We start from the raw sequence: 23,844 nt of genomic DNA on the forward strand, positions 1-23,844 counted from the left end.
GGAGTGGGGGGTGCTACAAGGATACTCTTTTGACTTATTGATTCAGCCACTAGAGCAAGCATTTATTTTTTTCAAAACAAACAGCCCCTTCTTTCCCAGTCTTATGCCTTGCTATGTATCTCTTTTGGTTTTATGTTCCATCTCTCTTTGGGGCATATATTTAAGGAGGGAAATTATTTATTCCACTACCTCTGTTCCATGTAGCCTTTGAGAAGCCCCACTATCTTATTAGTCTCCATGTATTCATTCCCTTTATTTCTCTTGAGAGTCTTAAAAAGTATGAAAATAAACAAATATGCTGTGGTGAAAAAAATCTGTCTTCTAGTTCCCATCTGTAAGTTTCCCCAGAAGGTAAGATAAAACTCCCAGGGTGTTTAATTGCTTAGCCAGTCCAAGTTTTACCAGGAAGAATTCCACCATCCCTCTTTATGCTTATCATAATCTAATAAAAACTAAAAGTGTATGCTTATTTTAATTTTTCAAATTCTGCTTACTTCAACTAAATATAAATAACTAGCAATATGTCTGCTACTTATAAGTGGACCATCATAATTTATGCTGACATTCCCTGTATGTGTGTGAGTATAATTCAAAGAAGGATATACATCATCTAGAGAAGCTGTGTTAATAGCTACTCATATTACTAGTGACACATTTCTTACATAATAAACCTCCTTAACTGTGTCTACATTTGCTTTCTTAGTTTTACTTCATAATTTGTGCTAAATTCTTTTTAAAAGCTTTCCATAAATGGGAGCAAAATAGGATTGGGGATATTCTGGAAATAATTAAAACTTTGTCAAAATGGTTGTGAGCTTATGGAAGAAGACTTATGAAATTTACAGACTTGTCTCTGAACCAAGATGGAACATATCTAAGAAAACTATGGCAATAAGCTAATTAGCCTCCAGAATCACTGACAGTTGATTTTTGGGATCTGTGTGAAATCAGAGAAGGATTTGAGTTTTAATATAGTGACGGTTCATAACCAAGTAAAATTTGTTTCAGATCACAGCTGTTCAAACCAAGTCAAATTCTATATGCAATTAATTTCCTTTTTTATAATAGGGCAGAATGTCTATTGGATTTGAAGATCCAAATTTCTGGTCCTACCACTTTTTTAAAAGAATTTTTTATTAAAGCTTTTTATTTACAAAGCATATTGCATGGGTAATTTTTCCAACATTGACCCCTGCATAACCCACTGCTGCAAATTTTCCTCTTCTTCCCCCCATCCTCTCTATCACCTGGCAGGCAGTCCAATGCATGCTGAGATATGCTAAAATACATGCCAGATCCAATATGTGTATACATATTCACATAGACATCTGGTTGCATAAGAAAAATCAGATCAAGAAGGAAGAAAAAGAAAAACTGAGAAAAAAGAAGCAAAATGCAAGTAAATAATAACAGAAAGAGTGAGAATGCTATGCTTTGTTCCACCCTCTGTTCCCATGGTTCTTTCTCTAGGTGTAGATGGCTTTCTTCATCAGTGCCCAGGTGGAACTGGTTTGAAGTTGTTGAAGTTCAGTGTTGACGAGAGCCACATCCATCAAAACTGATCTTCATATAGTATTGATGTTGAATTATATAATGGTCTCCTGGTTCTGCTTCTTCATTTAGCATCAATTCATGTAAGTCTCTCCAAGCCTCTCTGTATTTATCCTGCTAGTCGCTTCTTACAGAACAATAGTATTACATAGCATTCATGTACATACTTTATTCAGCCATTCTCCAATTGATGGGCATTCTTTCAGTTTCCAGTTTCTAGCCACTACAAAAAAGACTGCCACAAACATTTTTTTGCACATGTAGGTCCCTTTCCTTCTTTGGCATATAATCCCAGTAGAAACACTGCTGGATCAAAGGGTATGCAGTTTGATAACTTTTTGAGCACAATTCCAAATTGCTCTCCAGAATAGCTGGATCCATTCACAGTTCCATCAACAATGAATCAATGTCCCAGTTTTCCTACATTACCTCCAACATTTGTCACTATCTTTTTCTATCATTTTAGTCAATCTGACAAGTGTGAAGTGGTTTCTCAGAGTTGTCTTAATTTCCATTTCTCTGATCAATAGTGATTTGGAGTACCTTTTCATGCAGCTTCAAATAGTTTCAATTTTTTCATCTGAAAAGTGTCTGTTCATAGCCTTTGACCATTTATCAATTGGAAAATAGCTTGAACTATTATAAATTTGAGTCAATTCTCTATATATTTTAGAAATGAGGCCTTTATCAGATTCTTTGGATATAAAAATGTTTTCCCAGTTTATTGCTTCCCTTCTAATCTTTTCTACATTAGTTTTGTTTGTGCAAAAAATCTTTAACTTAATATAATAAAAATTATCTATTTTTATCATCTATAATGATCTTTAGTTCTTCTTTGGTCACAAATTCTTTCCTCCTCCACAAATTTGAGAGGAAAACTATCCTATGTTCTTTTAATTTGTTTATAGTAATATCATTCTTGATGCCTAGATCATGAACCCATTTTGACCTTATCTTTGTATATGATGTTAGGTGTGGGTCTATGCTTACTTTCTACCATACTAGTTTCCAGTTTTCCCAGCAGTTTTTAATCAAATAGTGAATTCTTATTCCAAAAGGTAAGGCCTTTGGGTTTGTCAAATACTAGATTGTTATAGTCATTGGCTATGAACCTAACCTATTCCACTGATCAACTTCTCTATCTCTTAGCCAGTAACAAATGGACCACTGCTTTAGTTTTACATCTGGCAATAGCAAGGTTACGTTCATTTGGTTTTCTCTTCATTAATTCCTTTGAAATTCTTGACCTTTTGATCTTCCAGATGAATTTTGTGGTTATTTTTTCTAGTTCAGTAAAATAGTTTCTTAGGAGTTTAATTGGTATAACACTAAGTAAATAGATTAGTTAGGGAGTATTGTCATCTTTATTACATTCCATTGACCTATTCAATAGCACTTGATATTTTTCAAATTGCTTAGATCTGACTTTATTTGCGTTGAAATCATTTTGTAGTTTTGCTTACATAGTTCCTGACTTTCCCTTGGCAGATGAATTTCCAAATATTTTATATTATCAACAGTTATTTTAAATTGACTTTCTCTTTTATGTGGATTTATTTTGTATCCTACAATTGTGCTAAAGTTGTAGATTGGTTCTAATAGTTTTTTAGTTGATTCTCAAGGTTCTCAAAGTATATCACCATATCACCTGCAAAGAGTGCTAATTTGGTTTCCTCATTACCTACTCCAAATACCTTTAATCTCTTTTTCTTCTCTTATTGCCAAAGCTAGCATTTCTAAAACAATATCGAAAACAAAATTTGACCAAAAGCTAATAAGTCATCTGAGGCAGAATTTGAAGCCAGGTATTCTGACTCTAAGGTAGCACCTAATTTCAACAACACAGGGACTCAACAATTAAACTCAAATCATCTCATATGAATTTAATAACAATTCTATGAGGCAGATTCTATTGTTAACCCATTTTACAGATGAGGAAATCAAAGCAGAGGTGAAGTCCCTTGCCTAAAGTCAAACAGGATGTATCTGAAGCTAGATTTGTCCTCAGATCTTTCTGTTTATAGACCCAGTGGCTAATCACTGCACCATACATGGCACAACTATTAACTCAGAAGTTTTCATGTGTTTTTAAAGTTACTGATTCACTAGTAGTGAGGCTACATAGGAGTTTGTTTTCTTCTATCTCTACCTTGGCTCCCTTATTCCCTCTGCCTAATTTGTAAAATGGCTAGGTTGAGGTTTACTCACCTCGGTGAGTAATAAAACTCCTCACTTAATGAAACTCCTTTGTCTTTATATTGTACAGATTCTTGAAACCTTTCTTCCAAACAGAGTACCATAAAAGTTTTGGAAAAAGTGAGGGAAAGTATATGTGTGTGTTTTAGGTCAATCATTTCTATCATGTTCAAATCTTCATAACTTCATTTAGGGTTTTCTTGGCAAAGATACTGGATTGGTTTGCCATTTCCTTCTCCAGCTCATTTTGCAGATGAGGAAATTGAGGCAAACAGGTTAAAGGACTTGTCCATAGTCACCCATCTAGGAAGTGTTTAAAATCATATTTTCACACATGTTTCCCTGACTCCAGACCTAGTGCTTTATTAACTCTTCTACCTAGTTGATACACACACACACACACACACACACACACACACACACACACACACGCACACACACACATTTATGTATATGTACATATACACTCATTATGTGTGTATATAAATGCCTGTATTTACATCTAGATATATAACTCTATGTTTAGATATACAAGTACACATACCCCACTATCTATGTCTATCTACCTATCTATAAATTTATGGTTTACTATCTGTTTTCCTTGAGCACAGTCCAGATGGGCTTGAGTACTTGCAAAATATTTTGCTTTAATAGGGGATATTAGGCTTGTACTTATTGTTGCTTCTAATTTAGGTAAACTTGGCCAAGTCACAACTTCTCTAGAATTTAATTTTCTTCTTTGTAAAATGACAAAATAGATAAGATAATTTTCTAGGTTCTTTCAAAATCTAAAATAATAATATGCTAACATTTCAGTTTTGTCCATGGTACAAGTGCTTTTCCCCCAGTGATGAAAATAAACAATTAGATAATCTAATTGAATTTGGTATAGATTCAGAAGACTAAATCACAGTCTGACTCCTCCTCCTCCTTGTTATCTTTTTTCTCTTCCTCCTCTTCCTTGTCCTCGTTCTCTTCTTCCTTCTTTTACTCTCAATTACTTAGTTATTTTTTAACATTTAAAAAAATTGAATTCCAAATCCTTCTTCCCTTCTCCCTTTCCTCCCTCCCTGAGAAAGTAAACAATCTGATGTTATGCATATGCACCCATTTTCATCTTCATATTGGTTATTTTGTGCAAGAATATTTGAATGAAAATGAGATAAATAGAAAAGAAAAATAGCATGCTTTAGTCTGTTTCAGAGAACATCAATTCTTTCTCTGAGGGCAGTTAGCATACTTGATCATGAGTTCTTTGGAACTGTCTTGCATCATTGTATTGATGAGAATAACTGAGTCATTTACAATCTTTTATAATACAATATTGTTTTTACTATGTACAGTGTTTTCTTGGTTCTACTCACTTCCCTTTGCATCAAATCATGTAAGTTTTTTCAGGTTTTTCTGAAGTCATTCTTCTTGTTATTTCTTATGCACAATAATATTCCATCAACTATACACCACAGTTTTAGCCATTTCCTGACTCATGGGTGTTCTCTTTAATTTCTAATTATTAGACACCATAAAAAAGAGCTGCTATAAATATTTTTGTGCAAATCAGCCCTTTTTCCCATTTTTTATTGCTTTGTGATATAGACCTAATAGTATTACTAGATCAAAGATCAAAGATCACTGCTTTTGAACTCTTTGTATATATTTCCAAATTGCTCTGGAATGTTTGCTTCAGTTCATAACTACTCCAATAGTGTCCAGTTTTCCCACATTCTTTGATTTCTTTGTCTGAAAACTGTATATTCATATTCTTTGACTGTTTATTAATTGGAGAATGACTTGTATTTTTATAAATTTCTTTTAACTGTCTAAGTAGTTGAAAAATGAAGCCTTTGTTGGAGATACCTGTTATACCTCCCCTCCCCCAGTTTTCTACTTTCCCTTTATTTTTGGTTACATTGGCTTTGCTTGTACAAAATCTTTTAAATTTTATAAAATCAAAATGATCTACCTTACATTTAAGCCCTGTATATTTTATTTGATCCTAAATTATTCCCTTATCCACAGATCTGACAAATAAACTAATTTGCTTGTTTTATTACTTTTATGTGTAAATCACATAATTTTTTCCCCTGAGGCAATTAGGGTTAAATGACTTGCCCAGGCTAGATTTGAATTCAGGTCCTCCTGACTTCTGGGCTGTTGCACATACCTCTTTTGACTTTATCTTGACAGTGAGATGTTGGTCTATACTTACTTTCTACCATACTATTTTCCAGTTTCCTTAGCAGTTTTTTGTCAAATCAGCTTTTTTTCCAAAAGCATGGATGTTTCAATTTATCATCTATGCAATTTAAGTTTTCTAAGGTGTTCTTATGGACTGCATTTACTATATAGTATTTACTGTACTGGGATTCATATTTTAACTTTGTATACAGAAAAGTTGTTAGAGAATAGGGCCTCTGAGGCAGTTTCTAAAGACTCTCCAGAATGGAGAGGAAGCTGAGGAGTACTTTAGTAGGAATTCTTTAAGGGTCTATATCAAACACCAGTTTTTCCTAGTAATAAAACACTGGAGGGTAAGAGGTGGGCATTTTCTTAGTTACCAAATAGGACCTCAGCTATATTAGAGAGCTGTCCAAATTGATTGGAACAGAAAATGTAAGAAAAGCAGTAATGTTCATTAAAACTGGAATACATTGTGAAGGGATTTAAATATCTAAAAGGGAAATTGTATTTTATCCAAAAGAAATAAAGTACTGAAGATTCTTGAGAAAAAGACTAACTATATTTGTAAAATGAGGAGTAGGAAAGGATAGACTTAGACTTCTGAGGTTTCTTGCAACTCTAAATCTATAGTCCTATGAATGAGCCTAAACTTTTACAAAAGTGATATAACTTAAGAGATAGTAGTAGATACACCACTGATAAGACTATGGTATCTCTCAAAATCTTATTCTGACTATCTAAATGTGATTAATGAGAAATACAGGAATATATGATAGGAATGCAAACCAGAAGAATGCAAGGAATCCTGAAAAAAAGAAAGCCAAGGAATGCAAGGAATCCAGAAAAAAAGCCAAGGAATCAGAACTCATTAATATTCATTTAGGACTATCCAGGATGGATAATGCCCTGACTGATCCATTCAAGGCTTCCTTTTAGCTTAGTGGCTAATAACTAGAGTAGAAATGGTGTCTAGCAGGGGTCAGAAAATCATATCCTGAAAGACAAATCCAGCTGTATTTATTTTTGCATGATGTAACAAGCTAAGAATGGATTTTATACTTCAAAATAACATTTTATTGTATTTTAAAAGTTAAAAAACATTGTTCAGTCATTTCCTACTTATTGTGACACCATTTGTTGTTGTTGTTTTTAATTTGTTTATTTCTTTTTAAAGATCCTGGCATTTCCTTTGCCAGCTCATTTTATAGACGAGGAAATTGAGGCAAACTTTGTTAGTTATTTGCTTTGGGTTGCACAGCTAGTAAATGTCTGAGGTCAGATTTGATTTGAGGAAAATGAATCTTTTGACTTCAGGCTTTACATGCTATCGTATCATCTAAATGGTAACATGAAAACAGGTGCTAGTAGAATTTTCCACCTCAGACAGTAGTTTGCTGACACTGGATATGTCAAGTAAATCTAGCTCACTGTTGAGTGGGAAAAGCCATGTAAAATAAAAAATGCAATGGATCATTGGATGAAAGCTGGTAAAGACTTCTGAAAACACCAAATCCTGTTTTGTTTTTTTTTTCCTTACCCTGTACTTTATGAATGAGAAAACTGAGGCTCAAGGAGGCTATGTGATCCCAATCTACTAAATAAATAAGGTGCTGAACAGGTCTAGAAGCTTACTAGTCCCCTTGGCAACTATATTTCTCAAATGATGAGTTGGTGAATTCACACTTTGCTTTTATTAACTGGTTCTTAAAGACCTTAGAAGCTCTGGGTAAACTGGTGAAAAGTGAATTTTTGAAGCTATAAAACTAAGAACCAAACCATGCATTTGTATGAGAACTTCAAAGGACTACCTTTCCATAAGAGTGTGTTTATGTAGCTAAACAATTTCTTTGCTTCCTCTTCTTGAATCTCTTATTTCTCTTTTAACTTCAACCATCTGAATTATTTGAGATCTGAATTTCCTTTAGGTACAGCACAGTTTAAAACATTTAAGTGCAATCAAGATGGTTTGAAGTATAGGCCTTTTTAATATGTATGACAAAATTTGATTCAATGTGCTTTCTGTAAACTTAACAATTTCAATCAATCAGGACACTCAAGGGTGATTTAATAGGCAAAAATAATACACTGTTATAGAAACAGAATCTCCCTGCATGATAGAAAAGCAGTACCTGAAATCTCCACTATAATCTATGATAATATGCATCAATTGAGTACTGCCTCCACTTTATAAAAATGAATGCTCTAATATCTCTCTCCTTCCTCTCAATTAGGACTCAAATGAGGGACTTAGAAGGATTGATGTGTTTCCTATTCTTCATAAAGGCTATTAAAGACTATTAAAGCTTGTAGACTTTGAAATTAAAGACCAGCAGATCAAATTTTCTGATGTGGAAGCAACCTTAGAGGTCCTCTGGTCCAATCTGCATTTTATGATTGAAGACGTTGGGACATGGAGAGAACCAGTGGCAACTGGTGGCACAGCCTTTTGAGTAGTGACAGATTCAGTACTAGAACCTAGCTCCCTAGTTTTAGGTCTACTCTACCATGGTGTGATTTGCTAAGTCTAAAGGCAACAGGGAAGTCTAAAGTCAAATTGTCTTTGATCACATAGGCCTGCTGAGAGTCAGTCTCCAGGACAGACTTATCTAGTAGATGTGTAAAATACCATCTGTTGGCTTGACATTTCAGGTGTCCAAATGCTACCAGCAATAGCCTTGGGAGTTAGCAGGGAAGCCTCTCAGAAAATCTATGTGAGGATGAGACAGATGCTTCCTGTAGCCAGGGACCCAGAAGCTGAGCAAAAGTCATCTCACTTAGCAGCTGTTCTCTACCTAACTGATGTCCTTCACCATGCTGACCTCAAGAGTATTCAATTGGCTTCTTGTTTTATTTTGAATAGGTTGGAACATATGGTAAGGGAACATGTTTATTGGTGACTTTTGACATTTGTTACTAGCAGTAATGCCATGGGAAAGAATGTGATTATGGAGTCCTTGTGGACATCTCTTGGCATTGTGCTCAGGTTTCCTATTTTTCATTCTCTGCTGTAATTATCCAATGAGACTCTTGGGCTTCTGGTTTCTTTCTGGATTATATAATTCTCCTCTTTTTCTCTCTGTTCTTCTTTAGGCAAGCATTTCATTATTACCTTGTGATCAACACACAAAGTACAGAATTCTTCATTTTTTCCAAAACTTCTGGCTTGCTGCTTTTCCGCCCATTTCTATATCTGACCTGAATCCTATTTCTGACACAATATTTACGTGCTTTACAAGCAACTTCCTTCATCTTCTTGGTCTTGGTTTTCTCATCTGCAAAATTAGGGATTAAACTCAGTCTTCTAATGTCATTTGTTGCTAGAACTCTGTGATCTTACTACACTTTTCATTCTGGATTCCACATTTTATTAACTAGCATTTATATAGGACCTATTATATGTCAAGTACTAAGTACTTTACAAATGTTGCCTCATTTGATCTTCATAATACCTCTGAGAGGTAGGTGCTATTGCCTCCTATTTTATTGTTGAAAAAACTGAGGCAGAGTTTAAGTGACTGACCCCATGTCACACAACTAATAAATCTCTGACACTAGATTTGAATTTATCTTCTTAACTTCAAGTCCAGAATTTTACCTACTACACCAACTAACTGCACAAAAATTCTCATTTAATGCAAAAGATGCTAACCACAATTCTGTGAAGTAGGTACTACTATTATCCTCAATTTAAATTAAGAAAACTTAAGCTGAGTAACATTCCTAAGGTCACATAGCTAATAGTGACTGCAACAAATTTGGACTCAGATCTTCTTAACTACAGGTCCAGGTCTCTTTCCACTGTGCCATCTGGATGCATTTTAAGAGCAAGATGGGTAAATAGGAGTATCTTCAAAAAAGGAAAGCTAGGATAGTGAAGGTCTGAAAATCAGGAATCATATAGGAACTAGGAATATATAGGCTGAAAAGGGGGGCCTTACTATTATCTAAATAATATAAAGGATGCTCAGAAGAAAGAATGATTAGATGTAGTCTGTGAGGTCCTTGTCAATATCAGTGGGGGTAGAATTTACAGGGAGTGAGATTTCAGATAGCTTTAACTACTAAGAGCAAGGAAGACCTAAGCTCAAATTTTGCTTCAGGTACTTGTTGCTCTTCAGCAACATGCTTAACTTTTCTTGGAAAAAATGTTTATAGATATAGATATAGATATAGATATATAGATATATAGATATACACACATATACATATGCATATATACACATATGTCTGTATATATATATATATGTATATATATTTCCTTAAATTTTCTTTAAATAAATTTTTATTTATAGATTTCCCATATATATTCATTTTCTTAAACATAATTTACATGCAAATTTTTAAAAATTCATTTTAAAATTTTGAGTTCCAAATCCTATCCATCTTTTCTTGAGAAGGCAAGGAAGTTGATGTGTATTATACATTTAAAGTCATGCAAAACATATTTCAATATTAGCCATATTGGAAAAGAAAAAAAAACACCTTACAATGTTGCTGTTACAATGTATAATAATGCTCTTGGTTCTACTCACTTTACTTTGCATGAGATCATATAAGTCTTCTGAGACTTTTTTTTCTGAAACCATCCTGCTTATATCTTTTTTTTTTCATCCTGCTTATATCTTAAAGGACAATAATATTCCATTATAATCATATTCCCATGGAAAATATTTAGAAGAATTGCACACATATTTCCCCCATATCAGATCGCTTGCTGTCTTGAGGAAGGAGAAGGTTAGTGAGGGAGGAAGAAACATTTAGAGCACAGTGTTTTGCAAATCTGAATGTTAAACATTTTCTTTGCATGTATTTGCAAAAATAAAATATTATTAAAAATAATAACATCCCATAACATGTTCTGCCATTCCCCAATCAATGGCTGTCTCTTCTTTACCATTACAAAAAGAACTATTATACATATTTTCCCTCTTTGTTTATTTTTATCTCTTTGGGATAGAGATTTAGCCATGGTGTTGCTGGGCTAAAGAGTATGTGAAATTTTATAACCCTTTAAGTATAGTTTGAATTGTCCTCCAAAATGGCTGGACTGCTTAACTTTTCTCAGCCTCAGTTTCCTTATCTCTAAAATCATGATAGTAATAATCATCTACCTATAACTGTTAATATATGTCTATCTATGTCTTTAAGATTGCTATTTCTATTAATAATAATTTTTGTATCTGGGGAAAATATCTTCGGGTAAAGAAAAAATTCATTGGAGAAATGCAAAACTCATAGAGACTGCAGAGAAAGACTTGAATCCTTAGTACACGATCCTTATAGGTTCTGGAGGTGAAATGTCAATCACCATTAAATGAACAAGAAATGGAAAGCCTGGAACACCCAGAAGGTACTTGGAACACTTTATCGATGGAAGAGAAAGTAGAGTAAGTCAGGGATAGACAAGCTGATCCAAGGTATAGCTCCAGGACCAATTATTTTGTTAACCTCTTTTGGTTGAATGATTATAAGCACCATAACCAACTCTCTTGATTTTGATGCTTTGGGGCAAAGCTCCATTATTCCCATCCTACTTACATTGCTAATTTCAATTCATTATTAAGAAAGAACTTTCTTATACAGATGTTCAAAAATTAAATGGCCTGCCCTAGGATATAGTATTTTCCATATTGTCAAAAGCATTTAAGGAGAGTTACATCTGTCTGAATGTTATAATGAGGATTGTTGTATCAGTTGGGACATTGGACTAAATGACTTCTCAGGTCTCTTACAAATCTAAAGTTCTTTGATCTTAGGATTTCTATTTCCTCTATGTTATGTTATTTTCCATTCATAGTCCTGGGGGAATCAGAGCAATTTATTGTGCTAACACCAAGAATATAGCATAATATATTGGATTTTTCCAACATGTGGCTACTGTACTGAACCAATAAATCCCTATCTTCTCCCTTGACTTTTTAAAAATACTTCCTTGATTGTTGCCAAGTTGATTGTTTTCAAAGGCCAAAGTCAAATAAAATCCTCTTCACTTGTTTTTTTAAAAATAGGTGAGGACATTCCTCACCAAAGAAATTCTATTTGTTCTTGTATTTCTCTTATCTTTGTATGCCTCTGCTTATGTGCCACAGAATGAAAAAGAAATATTGGGGGTGTTGTCCATAGCTTGTTCCTTTCTACCCTTTAATTGGTTTTCAAATTTTAGTGCTTCTTCTTGAATGGTATTTTATGTATCTTCCTCTCTTTCTGTTTTTCAACATGTAGCACAGTGTACTTAGTAAAGATACCTAAATATTTGTTGATTGATTTTACTGCTTTTCTGACTTCTTTCCATGTCCTTGCCATCTCCCATCCTTAATTCTTAGCAAATATTCTTCATCATTCTTCCTCTCTGGACTTTTTTCTTTTGATTCATTTCTGAATAGGAAGCAAATGCCTTTTTGTTCAAGAAGTTCTCCTGTGAATGATATTTAAAATCCTAATCCACTTTTTTTTCCTCTCAATATCTAGCTAGCTCTGCAGTTCCCAAAAGAGTGTGTACCACTGAATTATAAAAACCAAATAATAGTTCTCTCTGCCTTTTATTAGCATTTGGTGTGAAGCAAAGAACTTATTTTTCTGGACCTCATTTTTACCATCTGAAAGTAAAGAAATTGATAGGATAATCTAATGCTTAGCACAGGGACTAGCACTTAATTGGCACTTAATAAATGCTTGTCTCCACCCACTTTTGACTTGGCTTGTTTTGACTAAAAAGGTAGGTGTATAAACTTTAGTAGTTAATAAATAGATATCTATTAAATGCCTTATATGTTCCCTGATGGGAAAGAAGGTATTGATGAGGTATGGAGCAACAAAGGCTGATTAGATCTTACAAGAAAAAAAAAAAAAAAAAAAGAAAAGGATTTCCTAAATATGAGTTTGTTCTTAGTATCATGTCAAAGAAGTCCAAAATATGTGCAGCTAGGTCGGAAATGAAGAGATGCCTGAGGGATTTGAGTTCAAATTTGACCTCACTTGTTAACTATGTAAATGTGAGCAAGTAACAACTTCTGTCTGCTTCAGTTTTCTCAACTGTAAAATAAAAATAATAAGAACACCTACATCAAAGAATTAGTTTGAGAATTAAGAAGGCAATATTTGTAATGTGCTTTTAGTACATACCCTGGCACATTATGAGCTTAATAAATGCTTGTCCCCTTCCCTCTGCTTTCTCTCTTCTTGATTTGACTAGCTAAGAATTTTCTTCAAGCTCTGCTATTCTATGATTCTTTTTTTCCGTCTCACACTCTAAGTTCTGCTGAATTCCCCTACCACTGGCACAACTCCAATCTTTTTTTTTTTTCTTTTCTTTTTTCTTTTTTTTTTTTTTTAATTATTATTAATTAGCTTTTAAATAGTCCTATCTCAGAAAAAGAAATAGAACAAGCTATTAACCAATTCCCTAAGAAAAAATCCCCAGGATCAGATGGATTTACATGTGAATTCTACCAAACATTTACAGAACAACTAACTCCAATGCTATATAAACCACTTGAAAAAATAGGGGATGAAGGAGTCCTACCAAACTCCTTTTATGATACAGACATGGTACTGATACCTAAACCAGGTAGATCAAAAACTGAGAAAGAAAATTATAGACCAATTTCCTTAATGAATATTTATGCTAAAATCTTAAATAAGATATTAGCAAAAAAGATTTCAGAAAATCATCCCCAGGATAATACACTATGATCAAGTAGGATTTATACCAGGAATGCAGGGCTGGTTTAATATTAGGAAAACTATTAGTATAATTGACCATATTAATAATCAAATTAATAAAAACCATATGATCATCTCAATAGATGCAGAAAAAGCATTTGACAAAATCCAACATCCATTCCTACTAAAAACGCTTGGGAGTATAGGAATAAATGGACTATTCCTTAAAATAATAACGAGCATATATTTAAAACCGTCAGTAAACATGATATGTAATGATGATAAACTAGAAACTTTCCCTGTAAGATCAGGAGTGAAACAAGGTTGCCCACTATCACCATTACTATTCAATATAGTACTAGAAACGTTAGCCTCGGCAATAAGAGCCGAGAAAGAGATTCAAGGAATTAGAGTAGGAAATGAGGAAATCAAACTATCACTCTTTGCAGATGACATAATGGTATGCTTAGAGAACCCCAAAGACTCTAGCTAAAAAGCTATTAGAAATAATTCAGAATTTTAGCAAAGTTGCAGGATACAAAAAAAATCCACATAAATCCTCAGCATTTTTATACATTACCAACACAATCCAATAGCAAGAGATACAAAGAGAAATTCCATTCAAAATAACGGTCGATAGTAAAAAATATTTGGGAATATATCTACCAAAGGAAAGTCAGAAATTATATGAGCAAAACTATAAAACACTTGCCACAAAAATAAAGTCAGATTTAAATAATTGGAAAGACATTCAGTGCTCTTGGATAGGCCGAGTGAATATAATCAAGATGACAATACTCCCTAAACTAATCTATTTATTTATTGCTATACCAATCAGACTTCCAAGAAACTATTTTAATGACGTAGAAAAAATAACAACAGAATTCATAAGAAACAACAAAAGGTCGAGAATTTCAAGGGAAGTAATGAAAAAAAAACAAAAAAACAAATGAAGGTGGTCTAGCTATACCCGACTTAGAACTATATTATAAAGTATACCACACCCCCTCCAACATTTTGCATTACCTTTCCCTGTCATTCTAGCCAATCTGACAAGTCTGCAGTGGTATATCAGAGTTGTCTTAATTTGCATTTCTCTGATTATTAATGATTTGGAGCATCGTTTCATATGACTAGAAATAGTTTCAATTTCTTTATCTGAGAATCATCTGTTCATATCCTTTGACCATTTATCAATTGGAGATTGGCTTGATTTCTTATATAATAGAGTCAATTCTCTATATATTTTGGAAATGAGGCTTTTATCTGAACCTTTGACTGTAAAAATGTTTTCCCAGTTTATTGTTTCCCTTCTAATCTTGTCTTTGTTTGTACAAAACCTTTTCAATTTTATATAATCAAAGCTTTCTATTTTGTGATCAATAATGATCTCTAGTTCTTCTTTGGTCGTGAATTCATTCCTCTTCCACAGGTCTGAGAGGTAAACTATCCTATGTTCCTCTAATTTATTTATAATATCATTCTTTATTCCTAGGTCATGAACCCATTTTGACCTGACCTTGGTGTATGGTGTTAAGTGTGGATCAATACCTAGTTTCTGCCATATTAATTTCCAATTTGCCCAGCATTTTTTGTCAAACATTGAGTTCTTATCCCAAAGGCTGGGGTCCTTGGGTTTGTCAAACACTAGGTTGTTAGAATTATTAATTATTTTGTCCTTTGGACCTAACCTATTCCACTATTCTATTTCTTAGCCAATACCAAATGCTTTTGGTAACCTCTGCTTTATAATATAATTTTAGATCTGGTACAGCTAGGCCACCTTCATTTGATTTTTTTTTCATTAGTTCCCTTGAAATTCTTGAGCTTTTGTTTTTCCATACGAACTTTGCTGTTATTTTTTCTAGGTCATTAAAATAGTTTTTTGGGAGTCTGATTGGTATAGCACTAAATAAATAGATTAGTTTATAAATAGATAGTATTGTCATCTTTATTATATTTGCTCATCCTATCCAAGAGCATTTAATATTTTTCCAATTGGTTAGATCGAACTTAATTTGTGTGAAAAGTGTTTTGTAGTTTTGCTCATATAGTTTCTGATTTTCCCTTGTCAGATAGATTCCTAAATATTGTATATAATCAGTAGTTACTTTAAATGGAATTTCTCTCTGTAACTCTGTTGGACTTTGTTAGTGATATATAAGAATTCTGATGATTTATGTGGATTTATTTTGTATCCAGCAACTTTGCTATAGTTGTGGATTATTTCTAATAGCTTTTTAGTTGAATCTTTGGGGTTTTCTATGTATACCATCATATCATCTGCAAAGAGTGATAATTTAGTCTCCTCATTACCTACTCTAATTCCTTTAATCTCTTTCTCCACTCTTATTGCCAAAGCTAGTGTTTCTAATACAATATTGAATAGTAATGGTGATAGTGAACAACCTTGTTTCACCCCTGATCTTAATGGGAATGGTTTCAATCTTTCTCCATTACATATGCTGCTTATTGATGGTTCTACATAGATGCTACTGATTATCTTAAGGAAAAGTCAATTTATTCCTATACTCTCAAGTGTTTTTAATAGGAATATATGTTGGATTTTATCAAATGCTTTTTCTGCATCTATTGAGATGATCATATGATTTTTGTTAATTTGATTATTAATATGGCCAATTATACTGATGGTTTTTCTAATATTGAACCAGCCCTGCATTCCTGTTATAAATCCTACTTGATTATGATGTATTATCCTGGGGATGATTTTCTGGAGTCTTTTTGTTAATATCTTATTTAAGATTTTAGCATCAATATTCATTAGGGAGATTGTTCTATAGTTTTCTTTCTCCGTTTTCAACCTACCTGGTTTGGGTATCAGTACCATGTCTGTGTCATAAAAATAATTTGGTAGGACTCCTTCATTCCCTATTTTTTCAAATAGTTTATATAACATGGGAGCTAATTGTTCTTTGAATGTTTGGTAGAATTCACCTGTGAATCCATCTGGTCCTGGAGATTTTTTCTTAGGGAGTTGATTAATAGCTTGCTCTATTTCTTTTTTCTGAAATGGGATTATTTAACCAATTTACATCCTCCTTGGTTTATCTGGAAAGCCTATACTTTTGGAGTTAGTCCTCCATTTCACTTAGGTTATCAAATTTATTGGCATAAAGTTGGACAAAGTAACTCATTATTTCTCTAATTTCCTCCTCATTTGTGGGCAGTTCCCCCTTTTCATTTTTAAGACTAACAATTTGATTTTCCTCTCTCCTTTTTCTAATCAGATTTACCAAAGCTTTATCTATTTTATTGTTTTTTACATAAAATCAACTCTTAGTTTTATTTATTAGTTCAATAGTATTTTTACTTTCAATATTATTAATTTCTCCTTTTAATTTTAGAATTTCATGTTTAGTATTTAATTGGGGGTTTTAATTTGGTCTTTTTCTAGTTTTTTTAAGTAGCAAGCCCAATTCATTGATCTTCTCTTTCTCTATTTTCTTCAAGTAAGTCTCTAAAGATATAAAATTTCCTCTTATTACCGCTTTACCTGATGTCTCATCATTGTCATTACCTTGAGTGAAATTATTGTGTCTATAATTTGCTGTTTCACCCCATCATTCTTTAAGGTGTGATTATTTAGTTTCCAATTATTTTTTGATCTATTTACCCCTAATTTTTTGGCAAATGCAGTTTTTATTGCATCATGATCTGAAAATAAAGCCTTTACTATTTCTGCCTTCCTGCATTTTATTTTGAGATCTTTATGTCCTAATATATGGTCAATTTTTGTATATGAACTGCTGAGAAGAAAGTATACTCCTTTCTGTCACCATTCAGTTTTCTCCAAAGATCTATCATACCTAATTTTCCTAATATTTGATTTACCTCTTTAATTTCTTTCTTATTTGTTTTGTGGTTTGATTTATCTAATTCTGAGAGTGCAAGATTGAGATCTCCCATTATTGTAGTTTTACTGTGTATTTCTTCTTACAACTCTCTTAACTTCTCTTTTAGGAAGTTACATACTATACCATTTGGTGCATATATGTTTAGTATTGATATGGCTTCATTGTTTATACTACCCTTTAGCAAGATATAGTTTCCTTCCTTATCTCTTTTGATTAGATCAATTTTTGCTTTTGCTTGATCTGAGATAAGGATGGCTACCCCTGCTTTCTTGACTTCACTTGAAGCATAATAAATTCTGCTCCAGTCTTTTACTTTTACTCTATAAGTATCTCCCTGCTTTAAATGTGTTTCCTGTAAACAACATATTGTAGGGTTCTGACTTTTGATCCAGTCTGCTATCCGCCTCCACTTAATGGGAAGTTCATCCCATTTATATTTACGGTGAAAATTACTAATTCTGTATGTCCTGCCATCATAATATCCCCTGATTATGTTTTTTTTTCCCTTTCCCCCACCGAACTCCTTCCCCAGTATTAAACTTATGAGCTCTACTTGCATCACACAGCCCTCCCTCTTTAATATCCCTTCCTCCTCCCTTTAAATCTCTTTCCTTTTCTTATTCCCTTTCCTTATTGCTTTTTTCCTTTTCCCTTTTCCTTTCCCTCTTTTTAATGAGGTGAGAAAGAATTTTCTGTAAAACTAATATGTTAATTATTTTCTCTTTGAGCCAATTCTGATGGGAGTAAGATTCACACAATGTTTCTCCCCCTCTCTAACTTCCCTCAGATATGATAAGTTTTCTTTGCCTCTTTGTAGGATGTACCTCTCTTTTTATCTCCCCTTTCCTTTTTTTCTTACACTACCCCCTTTCCATTTCTACTCCCCCCCTTTTTTTTTGTTATATCCTTAAAATCAAATTATACATGTAGTCTTATTGTATATCCACAACAGAAATACAGTTCTCAAGAGTCCCTTTTACCTTTTTCTGTTTCTCTTGAGTCCTATGATTGGAGATCAAATTTTTTTCTTTAGATCTGGTTTTTTACTTAGAAACATATGGAATTCATCTGTTTCACTAAATGTCCATCTTCTTCCATGGAAGGAAATGCTCAACTTAGATGGGTAGTTTATTCTTGGCTGCATTCCAAGTTCTTTTGCCTTTCAGAATATCAGATTCCAGCCCTTCGATCCTTTAATGTAGAGGCAGCCAGATCTTGAGTGACCCTTATTATGGCACCTTGGTATTAGAATTGTTTTTTCCTGGCTGCTTGTAATATTTTTTCCTTAGTCTGATAGTTCTGAAATTTGGCCACAATATTCCGTGGAGTTTTTTTTTTTTTTTTTTTTTTTTTTTTTTTTTTTTTTTTTGGGTCTTTTTCAAAAGATGTTCAATGAATTTTTTCAATGTCTATTTTACCTTCTGGTTCTATTATCTCTGGGCAGTTCTCTTTGATGATTTCCTGTAAAATAGTATCTAGCCTCTTTTTTTTTTTTTCATCATAATTTTTGGCAAGTCCAATGATGCTCAGATTGTCTCTCCTAGATCTATTTTCCAGGTCTGTCATTTTGGCAAGTAGATAGCTTACATTTTTTCGGCAGATTTTCATTTTTTTGGCTTTGCTTGACTGATTCTTGGTGTCTCAGTGAATCATTCATTTTTATTTGTTCAGTTCTGATTTTAATGAGTTATTTTCTTCATTAGCTTTTTTTAACTTCTTTTTGTATATGTCCAATTGAGCTTTTAAATGAGATATTTTGCTCCATGGATTTTTTTTCCATTTCACCAAATTTGTTTTTTAATGAATTATTTTCTTTTTCCAATTCACAAATCCTATTTTCTTGGGAATTCTTTATCTTTTCCAATTCACAGATCCTACTTTCCTGTGATTTCTTTACCTTTTCCAACTCCTTAATTCTGTTTCCCTACACTTCCTGTGAATTCTTTACTTTTTCCAATTCACACTACAGGAAGTTGTTTATCTTTTCTAATTCACATTTCAGGACATTATTATTTTTTAGCATAGCTTCTCTTTCCTTTCCCCATTTTTCTTCTAATTCTCTCTTCAGATTTTTAATAGTTTCTTCTAGGAGAGCATTATTTGGGGAATTGTCTGGAGGCTGTCTGCTATTAGCCTCCTCAGGTTTGGAAACCAGCTCTTTTTCTGCATAGAAGCTTTCAATTGTTTTCTTTGGTTTTTTGCTCCTTTTTTTTTTTTTTTAATCTTCAGCATCTACCTTCAGGGCAAGGAGATTACCAGCTTCCTCTGCAGAGCGAGGATGGGTTTATGGGCAGTATTTGCCCTCTCAATGGGCTGCAAGGAACTGCTGAGCTGCAGGAGGGCTCTGGGAAGAGCTCCACATGGAAGTGATTATGCCTGGGCATCATGGTAGGGCAGTGTAAGTGCCCTTCGAGGAGCTGCACTGTGAGGATTAGTGACCACCTTGGGGCTACTGGTTAAGTAGCAAAGGTATCACTGCCCCTCCACAAACACTCACTTTGTGTATTTGCGATTGTCCTGTTCCTCACCTTACTGGAAGTGTCCCTGCCTAGGGGAGCGTAGTAGGGCTGGGGAAATTCCACTATCTCCTGGGAGCCCCTCACTATACAGATGAAAGGCTGCCCTGGGTTGTGCCCCTGCTGTGTGTGACGGCCCCCCACCATGAGCACCTCACTGCTGAATGCCGTGAAGAGCTGTGTTATGGTCTGCGCTAGGTCACTTACAGTCCTGTGTGGGTGCAGCCAGAGCCTCTTGGGCTTTGGCGTCCCTCAGTGTACCCATTACCCCAGGCTCCAACTTCTCTGCTGGTTCCCTACTCTGCCACCAAAGCAAAGCAGTCAGACTACAGCAGAGAGCTCTGTGTAAACCTTCCAACCGCAGAGGCCGCCCCACTCCTGTTTCTCTCCCTGCTCTGCACTGGTCTGCTCTCGCCACCTCAGGTCAAACCTTTTCTGGCAATATTCCAGATTCTCTTCCACTGGTAAGTTTTTGTATTTCCAATCTTCATGGGTTTTGCCAGTCAAGTGCTGTTTTTGAGGCTGAATTAAATACTTGGTAGAAAGGGAATTAGAGAGCTTAGAAAGTTCTGTCTAGCTTCTCCACCATCTTGGCTCCGCCCCTTGGTTCATCTCATTGTTGAAAATGGCCACATCCATCAGAATTGATCATCATATAGTATTGTTGTTGAAGTATACAACGATCTCCTGGTCCTACTCATTTCACTCAGCATTAGCTCATGTAAGTCTCTCCAGGTCGTTCTAAAATCATCCTGTTTGTTATTTCTTACAAAACAATAATATTCCATAATATTCATATACCACAATTTATTCAGCCTTTCTCCAATTGATGGGCATCCACTCAGTTTCCAGTTTCTGGCCATTACAAAGAGGGCTGCCACAAACATTCTTGCACATACAGGTCCCTTTCTCTTCTTTAAGATCTCTTTGGGATATAAGCCCAATAGTAACACTGTTGGGTCAAAGGGTATGCATAGTTTGATAACGTTTTGAGCATAGTTCCAAATTGCTCTCCAGAATGGCTGGATGTATTCACAATTCCACCAATAATGTATCAGTGTCCCTGTTTTCCCACATCCCCCCAAAAATTCTGCATTATCTTTCCTTGTCATTCTAGCCAATCTGACAGGTGTGTAGTGGTATCTCAGAGTTGTATTAATTTGCATTTCTCTGATTAATAATGACTTGGAGCATCTTTTCATATGGCTAGAAATAGTTTAAATTTCTTCATCTGAGAGTTGTCTACCTACAGTTATTTTAAATGGAATTTCCTTTTATATCACTTTATTGCTGAACTTTGTTGGTAACCTAAAGAAATGTCATTGATTTACATAGGTTTATTTTATATCCTGCAATTTTACTAATGTTATCACTTGTTTTTAATAATTTTTTAGTTGATTTTCTAGGATTTTCAAAATATATCATTATATCATCTACAAAGAGGGATGATCTTCTTCTTCATTACCTACTCTAACTCCTTCAATTAAATTTTCTTCTTTTATTACTAATGTTAACATTTCTAATACAATAATAAATAGAAATGGTGACAAGGGATAACTTATTTCAACCCTGATCTTATTGAGAATGGTTCTAGTTCATCCCCATTACATATAATACTTGCTGATGGTTTTAGATAGAAGCTACTTATTATTTTAAGGAAAACACCATTTATTCCCATGTCTCTGTTGTTTTTAATAGTAATGTGTGCTGTATTTTGTCAAATACTTTTTCTGCATTTATTGATATAATTATATTATTTATGTTAGTTTGCTTATTGATATAGTAAATTATGTAAGTAGTTTTTTCTGATACTGAACAAACCCTACATTGTGGTATAAATCCTACTGTGTAATAGTATATTACCCTGGTGATAAGTTTCTATAATCTCTTTGCTAATATTTTATTTAAGATTTTTGCTTCTATATTCATTAGGAAAATTGGTTTATAATTTTCTTTCTTTGTTTTAGCCCTTCCTAGTTTAGGTATCAGGACCATGTCTGTGCCATAAAAGTAATTCCATAGGACTTATTCTTCCCTTATTTTTCCAAATAGTTTTTATTATTGAAATTAATTGTTCTTTAAATATTTGGTAGAATTCACTTATAAAGCCATCTGGCCCTGGAGATTTTTTCTTAGGGAGTTCATTAATAGTTTGTTCAATTTATTTTTCAAAAATGTAACCATAGGGGCAGCTTAATATCAATAGAGCACTGGTCCTGAAGTTGGAAGGATCTGACTTCAAATCTGACCTCAGACTTTTAACACTTACTAATTGTACCCAATAACCTCATAAAATTAAATTTAAAAAGATGTTAAAAGTAATAATAAAATAAAATGGGACTATTGCTCAATAGGGGCACCCAGTGAATGGCCTGGTTCTTGGAGAATGCAAACACACACATCTACCAATGATCTGGTAAGCAGCCTGTCACACTTGAGGGATGATCAAGTCCCCAGTAGCATGAACAGCTGGGTGATATTTGACCTGATCCTGTCCATCAATAATCCTGAGCACCCGTTCATCTTAGAAGAGCTGAAGGTGGTGGATCAAGTCTGAGTGAAAATTAATGACAAGGAGAATTTACTCCCACAATTCTTCATTGCAGGATGGCAACATTAATCAGCCTGTCCATCAAAATCAAGCTGATCTGCTCCTTGCCTGAAAGGTTCAAGATGGATAGTCACATTACCCTTGGGACAGATGTCTCAGACCTCATTGTGAACAGCTTTCTAACAAGGAGTGTGCTGCAGCAACTTTGGAGAATTCCCATTTACTGGAAGTTATAAACCAATGTCTGTCAGCTCATTCCTAGCTCTCTTAAGAGCCACCTCCTGTAGATCTTGCAGCTCTCATCTATTTATATATATTCTTTCTGACTTTTGTCACTCACAACTCCTTGTATGTCTGAGAAAAACTGTACATGGGAGAAGCTGTGCCCACTGCAGCCACTTGGCAAATGTTTATCTAAGTAGACACAACGGTATTCAAGTAAATGAGTTGTGTCACTGAGGAGGACATTAAAGAAATATTTTAATATACTTTTAACTTGCACTTCATTGATATCAAAAATAGAATAAGATAGAATAGAATGGAACTAAGTAATTTATTTCCCCCTCTGTTAATTTGAGCTATCTATATTTTTATAAGTATTCTCATCTATTTCACCTAGATTATCAAATTTATTGTCACAGAGGGCAAAATAGCTCCTAATTATTGCTTTAATTTCCTCTCTTCATTAGTGGTAAGTTCACTTTTTATTGTTGATACTAGTAATTTTCTTTTCTTTTTCTAATCAAATTAACTAAGGATTTATCTATTTTGTTGTTTTAATTTTATAAAACCAACTCTTAGTTTTATCAATTAGTTCAATAGTTTTCTTACTTTCAGTTTTATTAATCTTTCCTTAATTTTTCATTCTTCTTTAGTTGAATGTCCAATTCATTGATCCTCTCTTTTTCAATTTTATTCTTATAATCATTTAGAGATATAAAACCCCCCCAAAATTTGCATTGGATGCATCCCATAAATTTTGTTATGTTGTCTCATTATTATCATTTTCTTGGATGAAAGTATCTATTGTTTCTATGGTTTGTTGTTTCACTCACTAATTCTTTAGAAGTAGATTATTTAGTTTCCACTTAATTTTTACTTATTTTTTCATGGTCCTTTGTTACATATAAATTTTATTGCAATGGGATCTGAAAAGGATGCATTTGGTATTATTTCTGCCTTTTTGCATTTGATTGTTGTAATGTTGTCTTCACTAAATTATACTCATGCTCTGAGAGCAGGTTTCTTGGGTAGGTTCTGGAGGCAGCCTTAGTTTCAGTTCAATTCAATAATCCCAAAGGCAGCCAAGAGT

At 33.8% G+C, this 23,844-nt stretch overlaps 1 pseudogene; it reads left to right on the forward strand.

The window, feature by feature from the left end:
* Nucleotides 1–22,348: 22,348 nt before the first annotated feature.
* On the forward strand, nucleotides 22,349–22,794 carry LOC141562393 (cytosolic iron-sulfur assembly component 2B pseudogene; annotated as a pseudogene).
* Nucleotides 22,795–23,844: the final 1,050 nt, after the last annotated feature.

Source organism: Sminthopsis crassicaudata, chromosome 3, assembly GCF_048593235.1.
Source record: "Sminthopsis crassicaudata isolate SCR6 chromosome 3, ASM4859323v1, whole genome shotgun sequence".
Lineage (NCBI taxonomy): Eukaryota > Metazoa > Chordata > Mammalia > Dasyuromorphia > Dasyuridae > Sminthopsis > Sminthopsis crassicaudata.